Below are 8,419 nucleotides of genomic sequence, written 5' to 3' on the forward strand. Positions count from 1 at the left end.
CCACTGCACCTGCGTGTTAGTAAAATGGCGCAGTCTATGTGGTGCCATCTTAGGCCCTGGCCCACTGGCTTCCATCCTAAGCCCTTGGCCCAACCACCGGTGTCAGCTCCACCCCCACCCTAAAGGGATTCACTGCTCCTACTTCCCTGCCCACCCCCTGGAAACGTTTTAAGGGACATTTTCCTGAACATGTGGCTCTCTCTGGATCTCTCTCTCTTAAGCTCTCTTACCCTCTTACCCTCTCCCCACCGCGTGTCGGGTTCCCCCACCCGACAATAAACCTTTCCTCTGACTCGTGTGTGGTGTGTTTTGTGGCGGCCTTACAGTAAGCAGTTCCGGGAAGGGATCGTGGTAATGTGTCCTTGGGATTTTGTGTGGATGGTAGATCTTTTCTTAGAGATTTTTAAACTGTAGGCTGTTTGACTCACAATCAGTTTTATTTCACCTTGCCAATGCATTTACATTGCTGACATTGATAGTGGTCTCTTAGCTTTTGGAAACTCAGTGAAATACAGTAGCTTCCGAAAGTCTATCTACTTACCACTGACAGAACAGAAATAAAATTAATATTCTTGAAGGCCAAACAGATTGAGAAATGACTTTTCAAAGGAATTTGAATTCACAAATTTCCTTAGCTAGAATTCTCAACCTCAGATTTCTATACCAAGAGTTTAGCTTAAAACATGTATCCATTAGAATAAACATCCTAAAAAAAATAGCCTTCTAAATTTCTCTTCCATATCTAAGCTAAAGTCAAGAAAATAAAGCTAAAATCAAGAAAATACACTGTAGGGGCTGGTGCCGTGGCTCACTTGGTTAATCCTCCTCCTGCGGTGCCAGCATCTCATATGGGTGCTAGTTCTAGTCCCGGTTGCCCCTCTTCCAGGCCAGCTCTCTGCTGTGGCCCAGGAGGGCAGTGGAGGATGGCCCAGGTGCTTGGGCCCTGCACCCCATGGTAGACCAGGAGGAAGCTCCTGGCTCCAGATCGGCGTAGCTGTAGCGGCATTTGGGGGGTGAACCAATGGAAGACCTTTCTCTTTGTCTCTCTCTCTCACTGTCTAACTCTATCTAATTTTTTTTAAAAGAAAGAAAGAAAGAAAGAAAGAAGAGAGAGAGAGAGAGAGAGAGAGAGAGAGAGAGAGAGAGAGAGAAAGAAAGAAAGAAAGAAAGAAAGAAAGAAAGAAAGAAAGAAAGAAAGAAAGAAAGAAAGAAAGAAAGAAAGAAAAAAGAAAATACATTGTGATGTAAAGGTTAGCCACTGCCTGCAGCACTGGCATCCCATACTGGTGCCAGTTCAAGTCCCTGCTGCTCACTTCCCATCCAGCTCTCTGCTGTGGCCTGGGAAAGCAGTAGAAGATGGCCCAAGTCCTTGGGCCCCTGCACACACATGGGAGACCTGGAAGAAGCCCCTGGCTCCTAGCTGTCACAGCCATTAGGGGAGTGAACCAGTGGATGAAAGATCTCGCTCTGCCTCTGCCTCTCCCTCTCTGTAACTCTGCCTTTCAAGTAAAATATTTTTTTTTTAACAAAAAGACTATCTACCTAAAAGAAAATAAATTTAATGTAATATAAGAATTGGCCACAGAACTTCAGGTTGGTGTATCCTTAGAAATATAGTTATAATATTTTGATATTGCCCCCAAGAAAGTTAAAACGGCTTGGTTTGTTGTGTTTAGTTAGTAGAGGAATGTTTGTTCTATTACTATCATAAAACACATTGATCATTGTCTGTAGCCATTTGGTTTTACTGTTTATATTTGAGAGATGTTGCAATATTGAATAAAGGAGTTTGTCACAGAGGGGAATTATTTGGACAATGAATGGTTATTTACAAATAAAGGCAGCTTATTCATCTGTGCCTTGTTTCCATTGCTAATTATCAGAACTAAATGAACCTTTTCATTTAGACTTCTCCTGAGTCCCAAGTCCCTTCAGGCAGATTTTGAATACCAGAGGATTTATTTTTCGCTAATCATCACAAACAAATATTTAACCTAATTTCTGAACTATTGCATTGTGATTCCTGCTTCTTTATCTTTCCCTAATATCATAAAATCAACATTAAAAATAAGAACATTTTCAGTTCAATGGAGCAAACACCTGTATATTTCTTGTGCCAGTCCCTGTGCTAATCACTGGGGGAAAAGGGAAGTAAAAAAAATAATAATTTGAGAGGCTTCAGAAAAAGTTTATGAAAGTGCATTATTTTAAAATTGCACCTCTCCACAAAAATATTGAAGACACTTCCCATTCTCCCTATTGTATTTGTAGATTCCAGGACACTGGAGATCCACACTTATTGTCCTCTATTCTCCAAAATGCCAAGAGAGTCATTAAGAGTGCAGAGGAATGGGGAAGGAAGGCAGGTTCACATACAGGACATTAAATGGAGGCTACCAGAGGCTGGGAAAAGGTTGGTTAATGAGTACTACGTTATAGTCAGATAGGAACAAAATGTTCTGGTGTTCTATGGCACAGTAGGGTGACTATAGATAACAATAATGTACTATAAAGAAAAAGCTCAAAGAAAGTATTTTGAATGTTTTACCATAAATAAAAATAAATAAATAAATAAAGGATGAATGTTTCTGGAGATGCTTCCTCTGATTTGAACATTATACAATGCTTAAATGTATACACGTTTCAAAACACTATATAGTACCCCACAATATGTACAATTTTATGTGTCAGTTTAAAAAGATGTAGAGGACATAGGAAAGGAGCAAAGTTTAGGATTCACAATTAAAATAAGAGCTACAATTAACTGAATATTATGTTCCAGCCAGGGAGGGACAAATTGTTTCATATACTTTGTCTTTTGAATGCTTAAAACAATATTGTGATGTAGGTACTATTGTCCTTATTTGACAGGTTAAGGAACAATGATTCAGAGTAATTGAATGATTTGTCCAAGATCTTACAGTCCAGTGAACTTTAAAATCAGTACCCAGCCCACTCTCTGTAGAGGAGTTTGACTAGAAAGAAGTGAAGAAGCATGTGTGGCACTAAGGACCATGCTCAGGTCAACATCTAAGGATTTACAGTGATAGAAATTCGCAGAATGAGGCCACGTTTTCCAGCATTGCCTGAAAAAGCATGAAGAAACCTAATTGTTGACTCCATCCAGGACCCTCTGAGCATGGAGCCGGTTGTTGTGGCAAATGCATAGGGGCAGCAAAATGAACGGATGTGTTGGAGAGTCCTGTGCAAACGACGTCAGATTCGGAAGAAGAGAGAGAACCACCAAGGGAGTTCTAATTTATTAAAAAACAAATGAAGAGGCCGGCGCTGCGGCTCACTAGGCTAATCCTCTGCCTGCGGCACCGGCACACCAGGTTCTAGTCCCGGATGGGGCTCTAGATTCTGTCCCGGTTGTTCCTCTTCCAGTCCAGCTCGCTGCTGTGGCCCGGAAAGACACTTTTTTTCTTTCTCTCTCTCTCACACTTCTAACTCTGCCTGTCAAAAAAAAAAAAAAAAGTGCATTGATGGTCTAAAAGACTCAATAAAGACACAGAAAAGACTGGATGGCTATCAATATGTGGAAAAGGAGGCAATAGAGCAAATGCAATCAGATTTGGAATTCTAAACCAGATTTTAATTTCAAGCAGTAGGAAGGGAAGCAGGAGATTTGAAATAGTCATTGAGGAGGGTGGGTGGGTGAATTACAATTTTATAGCAGAACCAGTGTGACCTACTGTGTTACTTCCTCCAGCAGGATCGGGTGCAGATGGACATGGGTGGAACAGATAAGTGGATTCCTCTAGGATCGGAGATTTAGCAGACTAAGGTGATGAACAAAACAGAGGTGACAGAGAATTTTGACTACAGGAAGGAGTGTTTTTGAAATCCTGAGCCCTAGACTCCATCCTGGAGACAAAGAAGGAAATGAAGAAACAAGATGCTAGAAAGGATATTAAATTACATGTTATGAAGAGGTTGAAGAAAATTCCAGCAGGGGCATTGAACAAAAAAATGTAAGGAGAAGAGGCTGTGGTCACAGAGCGTGATATAGACTCTGATTTTGAGACAGGATCAAGTTGAAGTACTAACTCTTAAACTAAGAGAACAAGGCAGAGAGAAAGACAGGAAGATGAGCCCGTGACTAATTAGAAGGCCAAGGAGCTCAGGGTTAAGGGCATAGGATGGGCTATGTATGCTATCACCATTTATAATAGCTAATGTGGGAAGATGTGAGGATCAAGTTGGAGAAGATTAAGCAGGTGTCAACGTTTTGGAATGACTGGTGGGAGAAGTGATTAGGAAAATTGGTATATGACAGCGAGTAACAGAGTTGAGGGTAGTAAAACCTAATGGACAAAGCATCAACAGTTTCTCAAGATGATGGTGAAATAAAGGTCTATTATAGCAAAGTTACAGAAAATAACAAATTTAAAGGAGCATAGAAAAAGAAGACATAACATAGAAGAAAAGAAAGATACAAAGGAGACAAGGGATTGTCATCTTTAAGATGTTAAAAGAAGGCCGGCGCTGCAGCTCACTAGGCTAATCCTCCGCCTGCAGCGCCGGCACCCGGGTTCTAGTCCCGGTTGGGCACCAGATTCTGTCCCGGTTGCCCCTCTTCCAGGCCAGCTCTCTGCTGTGGCCCAGGAGTGCAGTGGAGGACGGCCCAAGTCCTTGGGCCCTGCACCAGCATGGGAGACCAGGAGGAAGCACCTGGATCCTGGCTGTGGATCGGTGCAGTGCACTGGCCGTAGCGGCCATCTGGGGGGTGAACCAACGGAAAAAGGAAGACCTTTCTCTCTGTCTCTCTCTCTCTCACTAACTCTGCTTGTCAAAAAAAAAAAAAAAAAAAAAAAAAAAAAAAAGATGTTAAAAGAAAAAAAAGAAGTTTACCTAATTATTTTTATCCTCTAAAAATAAGAATGATATAAGGAGAATTTTTAGATAAAGGTAAGAGAAATTGTATCCAGCAGACCTACACTATAAGAAATGCTAAATGAAGGTCTTTAGGTCGAAGGAAATGGCATATCACAAGTAAAGTTGTGTTGATAAGAAAGCAGTAAAATAACACTGGAAATGGTAAATATTTGAGTGAGTGTACAAAACCAGCATTGTTTTCCCTCTCAATTTCTGTGAAAGACAACTGACAATTTAAAGCAAAAATAATGACACTGGGTTGTGGGTCCATCATATGTAAAAGAACATACAACAACACAATAGATGAGGATAAATGGAATTATTGTACAAAACCTCCACTTGTAATAGTATCAAAAACTAAATAAAATACTTTGGAATAAATTTAACAAAATGTTCAAGATTTCACCACTGAAAATTTCAGCACATAATTGAAATAAGTAAAAGATTTAAATAGATGGAAAGACACTTCTGCATTCATGGATTAGATTTAATATTGTTTTTATTTTTTAAATTTTATTTATTTTTTATTTTTTGACAGGCAGAGTTAGACAGTGAGAGAAATAGAGAGAGAGAGAGGTCTTCCTTCCATTGGTTCACCCCCCAAATGTCGATACAGCCAGCGCGCTGTGCCGATCCGAAGCCAGGAGCCTGGTGCTTCCTCCTGGTCTCCCATGTGGGTACAAGGACCAAGGACTTGGGCCATTCTCCACTGCCCTCCTGGGCCACAGCAGAGAGCTGGCCTGGAAGAGGGGCAACTGGGACAGAATCCAGCGCCCCAACCAGGACTAGAACCCAAGGTACCGGCACCACAGGTGGAGGATTAGCCAAGTGAGCTGCGGCGCCGGCCAGAAGATTTAATATTAAGAATGATAATATATAGATAGATCTATAGATTCAGCACAATGCATATTAGAAGTTCAGCTGTCATTTTTTCTTTATAGGAATTACCAAGCTGTTACTGAAATTTATACAGAAATTCAAAGGACCCATATCACCAAAACATTCTTATAAAAGAAAATCAAATCAAAGGACTTGCACTTCTCAATTTTAAAACTTACCACAATGCTACAATAATGTGTTCTATATGGTACCTCACATAAAAGGATGTATTGATCAATGAGACAGAATTGACAGTTTATAAATAAAAGCTAGCACATAGAATGGGAGAAAATATTTGCAAAGCATATACCTGATAAGAGGTTGTATCCAGAATACATAAAGAATTATTTCAAGTCAACAAGTATATAATCTAACTGAAAAATAAGCAAATTGGGACAGACAATTCTTCAAAGAAAATGCACAGATGTACCAACAAATGAATCATTATCCATTGCCACTTATAAGTTGAAATAAAACCATAATGAGATACCACTTCACACCCAATAAGATGGCTATGATTAAAAAAAAAGATAATATGGCCGGCGCCGCGGCTCACTAGGCTAATCCTCCGCCTTGCGGCGCCGGCACACCGGGTTCTAGTCCTGGTCGGGGCGCCAGATTCTGTCCCAGTTGCCCCTCTTCCAGGCCAGCTCTCTGCTGTGGCCAGGGAGTGCAGTGGAGGATGGCCCAGGTGCTTGGGCCCTGCACCCCATGGGGGACCAGGAAAAGCACCTGGCTCCTGGCTCCTGACATCAGATCAGCGCGGTGCACCGGCCGCAGCTCACTGGCCGCGGCGGCCATTGGAGGGTGAACCAACGGCAAAGGAAGACCTTTCTCTCTGTCTCTCTCTCTCTCACTGTCCACTCTGTCTGTCAAAAAAAAAAAAAAAAAAAAAAAAAGATAATAATAAGTGTGTTGGTGAGAGTAGGGGAAAACTGGAAACCTTGTGCATTTCCAGTAGGAGTGTAACGTTGTTCAGCCATGGCAATTCTCCTCTTCATGCTGAGTCACCACACGATCCAGATGCTTCACTCCCAGGTGTGCACCAAGAAAACAGGACCATGAGCCTTGCCACGGGGACAGCGCTGGGAAGGGCAGGTGGACCTGTATGGTTTGTTCAGTTCTGGGCCATCACATCATGGCTGAAAACGATATAGATAAAAAACCAGACTGAGAAACTCCCAAGAAGAATAAAAGAACTGGAACAGGAGGTACAGAGATTTTTAAAGGAAGAGGCCAACCACAAGGACTCACGTGTTAAAGACAAGTCTTCAGGAGTTGGGAAAGCTAAGCATACATCTGATTTCAGTGCTCCTGGCGGAAGATGTGTTTCCTGAGAGGCGCCTTCCTGGACAGGAAAACACAACCAACACCAGGGAGGAGAAACTGAGGCACTAACAAAGACTCAACTAATGGAAAGCACAGGTGCAACTCTCGCTGGTGTGGATGAACAAAGGAGTCTCTGGACAGGGAATTTCTCTTGATCTTCATTCTCAATTCCAATGGCCAGAGATTCAGATGACAGTAATTTAAAAAATGACGCCATTGATGCTGCTAAAGAGATCTGTTGACCCCCACATCCTCAGTAGGGGGCTCCCTCCAGACACCCGTGTACTGGCCTGGGCCCCTGTAGATCCCAGCTTCGGCGCTAGGCTGGCTTGAGCAGACTTACCACTATGTTTTCCCTCATGCTGATTTAGTTCTTGTAATTGGGTGAGGAGAGGTGGCAAGAACAAGCCCAGTTATGTCAATTTGAAGGGAACAATCCCAGTTATGTCAATTTGAAGTGACTGAACAGGCGTTCCTGGGTCATCAAGCCTGCTGTAGGAAGGCTGTCCTCTTTCTGATTGGCCGACGAATGGTGAGACCAGACATCACTGATGAGCTGCTGAATGTAAGAATTCTCAGTGCAGCATGGTTGTAGAATTTCCTCTAGTCTTAACACGATTTTAAGTTTGAAAATATCAAGTGGATCTATGAACAGGAGGTCTAGCAGTTCAATGTCACCCACCTATAGGCAACAATGTGCCAATTATGCTCTCAAAACTCACACATCGTATGGCATGTTACAAGGACTGGACTCTGTTGCAGTACCTCTGTTTTCAGTACCTTTGGCACAGGGCTGAGGATGGATGGAGTGATAGAATGGAGAAATGGTAAGCCCCTATCATAAAGCACACCAGCACCTTTGTAGAAGGTGTGAAAATACACACATATAAACCCCCTTGTAGATCATCCTAAATGCCAAGGATTGGAATCCTGGATCCAGTATTTTATACGCAGGGGACACATTTAGCACTCACACTTATTCCACAAGGAAGAAACAAACTGCAAAGGGACTATAACGACACACTAGAACAAGAGAATACAAGCAAGAGACGCTAACAAAGAGGGAGGCTCTGTGTTGATACAGAAATTAAAAGCATCATTTAAGCACAGAAAACTCTGCAGGACCTAGGAAGCAACAACCAGCTAGTGGTAGGAAGGTAGAAAAGAAATACAAAAGTAATATTAATTACAAAAGTAATATTAATTAATTAATTAATAGATCCACTTGATATTTTCAAACTTAAAATCGTGTTAAGACTAGAGGAAATTCTACAACCATGCTGCACTGAGAATTCTTACATTCAGCAGCTCATCAGTGATGTCTGGTCTCACC

The 8,419-nt window shown here is 41.9% G+C and overlaps 1 pseudogene; it reads left to right on the forward strand.

The window, feature by feature from the left end:
• The first annotated feature begins 6,895 nt into the window (after positions 1–6,895).
• LOC100353739 (tRNA pseudouridine(38/39) synthase pseudogene) lies at positions 6,896–8,190 on the forward strand (annotated as a pseudogene).
• Positions 8,191–8,419: the final 229 nt, after the last annotated feature.

This window comes from Oryctolagus cuniculus, chromosome 1 (assembly GCF_051225735.1).
Source record: "Oryctolagus cuniculus isolate XC-2025 breed Fujian yellow rabbit chromosome 1, ASM5122573v1, whole genome shotgun sequence".
NCBI lineage: Eukaryota > Metazoa > Chordata > Mammalia > Lagomorpha > Leporidae > Oryctolagus > Oryctolagus cuniculus.